Source organism: Vulpes lagopus, chromosome 6, assembly GCF_018345385.1.
Source record: "Vulpes lagopus strain Blue_001 chromosome 6, ASM1834538v1, whole genome shotgun sequence".
In the NCBI taxonomy this organism is placed as follows: Eukaryota; Metazoa; Chordata; class Mammalia; order Carnivora; family Canidae; genus Vulpes; species Vulpes lagopus.
Window position 1 is genome coordinate 16,195,522 of NC_054829.1, and position 2,713 is coordinate 16,198,234.

The window sequence follows — 2,713 nt, forward strand, 5'->3', positions numbered from 1 at the left end:
CAATACTTTTCCTCAGATTCAAAGTTGATCCTATTGTTTCTCTTTTTATCTTCTAAAAGTTTACTTTTCTCATACTAGTATTTTACACATGTTTCAAAATAAGTGTGATTCAAATTGAGCAATTACTAAGAATAATAATAATTAATCAAAATGCGTATCTAAATAATTGCAGCGAGTAAGTTAGAATCATTAATAACACGGTCATATGGATGTGATAATGTCGACATGCTTGTAACAATGGACTAAGCAGTGTGAACTACAGCTATGAAACTGTTTCCTGGTGCTTGCATATCAAAATCCAGTAAATATGTCTGGTTATCGCCTCGTGCTTTCTCATAGTTATACCATATTTCCAACTCAAATTCAGCTAATTTCCCAACAAACCCATATTCTTTCTACCACTCTTGGGCCTTGTCTGCCTCTCTAAATTTGGTTGTTCTCTTTGTACTTTTACAAATTTCACATGGTAAGTTTCTTTTTCCCTTAGCATGTGCATGGCATCCATGTTTTATTTTTTGCATAATTAAATATTTCTGACACTCCATAAGACACTGTAATTTATGCTAGTAAATGTGTCAGCAAGAAGTAGATTATTGCAGAGTATTCAGATAAGTAAATGAAACTACAGTAAGATTGTAGCAAGTGCTAGATTAGGAGAAATATAACATTTTATTACGAAACAGAAGAGGCAACTAACTCAGTCTTTTGGAATCAGGAGTCCTTTCTGGTTGGGTATGGAATATTACAGAAACTTAAAGCTCCTTTTGGATGGAATATTTATTGTTGAGGAAGGGCTAAAAAGAAGAGACATAGATAGTAATAGCACTTGAAAGTTGTAGTTAGGAAGTTGAGCTTTATCCTCAAAGAAAGGAATCTCTGAAGGTTTTTAAAATGGGGGAGTGATAAGAACCAATTAATGCTTTTGCTACTTATCTCTGCCATAGACAATCTACAAACAAATGAGTGTGGATGTGTTCCAATAAAACTCCATTTAGAAAACAAGAGAACTGGCAGGAGTTGACCCCCAGGCCAGTTTTCAAAACTACAAAGCTGATGATGAGGTAAAATTGCAAGGGTCTGGTCACTGACTAGAAGGGAGAAAGAGGAAAATGTCAAGTTTCTGGCTCAGTCAGTTTGAGAGAGGTAATTACAATGGATGACCCCAAGTTAAAGGTGTACGTGTTCACGTATCATGTAGAATAGTGTTGAAGAAGGCAATGACACAGTAAGAAGAGTGACTATAACCTGGAGCAGATCTTTCAGTGGCTGTTCCAACACAAGTTAGGTGAAGCACTGTAGAATCTGTGTGAGCTAGTCATTCTCTCTTTTTTACAAATTATGACATGGCTTTATACCTCTAAAATGAATAATCACTTTTCAAAACATAGTAATTAGGAAGACACTATTTGTTTGAACACCACTGAGTTCTAAGAATAAAAGGTGCTAGATACAGGCAATGTATTACGATGCAGTAACATGTAATATTTTGAAATACTTAACAAAGAGTCACACATAAGCTGCAGAGAGAGAAGGTAAATATGGAAACATTTAAAGAAAGGATGTGACTCACAGGAAGAGAGCCAATCTGAAAATGCAGGAGAAATATAGGGAGGAGACCAAGGAGAAATCCAGAGTGAAATGGAATAACTGTTTGGGGAGCAGATGGTGCAATATCTCATTCTTAAGAGATAAGACTAGTGAAGAATCTGCCTTTTCTCCTCAAAAAGTTACATTGGTTATATTTTGTATTCCGTTTCTTTCCTTTTGGGAGTGGTTTCATCCATAATTTATCTTTATTCAAGATGGGAATTTTACCAATTTCCCGTATAATGTCACTGCTGTCATGTTAAAGATCTAGGCTTCTCATGCTATATTTTTTTTCTTACTTTCTCCATGTCCATATTTACTCCCATCCTTCCTATTCTGCAGATGAACATGAAGTCAGTGAGGTCGCACCATAATTTGATGTTAAAGTATTTTGGCAACTCCTAATTATTGGTTTCTGCAAGACATTTGGGAGATATTATATACTATGAGTAAAGGAAATCCCTTCACCCCTCCTTTTTGGCATGCTTCTCTTGGGCTATCACAGTTAGGCCATCAATGGGAGAAGATGTAGCTTTTAAATGCTTGGCAAATATAACTTGGAACTTCAACTTTTCATTGGTTTTAGCATCTAAAATCCAGATATCCTGCCCACGCTCCTCCTTCTTGCCACTTGGCCAATCCCCATTCTCTGAAAACATGGTGTCAGTGTCTTCAGTGTCTGGAAACTTTTGGCATGGAAACCACCACCAAACAATGAAACATTTCCTTTTCATGTACATTGAGTCACGTCAATGTGCTTTAGATCTCAAGAACCCCTCCCAGAACTGTCTAAATGTCCCATTTTAAAGGAGGGCATGGATACAAATGTCAAAAACCAATGACAGCAAGGTTGATGCCATCCCAAGTTCTTAATCCCAACATGACAAGCCCTGAGTATGTCCAGATGTAAGAGGATAAGGTTTCGTTTAACTGACTTAGAAAAAAGAACTTGGAAGAATACAATTGAAGGCTGTTTATTTAGAGTTTATATATATATACTTTCTATATATATAATGGTATACGTTTCCAGAAGGGAAAAAAATCCATTGTCCAGAAGGTAAACTAAAATGCATGGATTCTTTAATTCCAGAAGCAGATCCTAAGGTTTACTATTTTAAAAACTCTC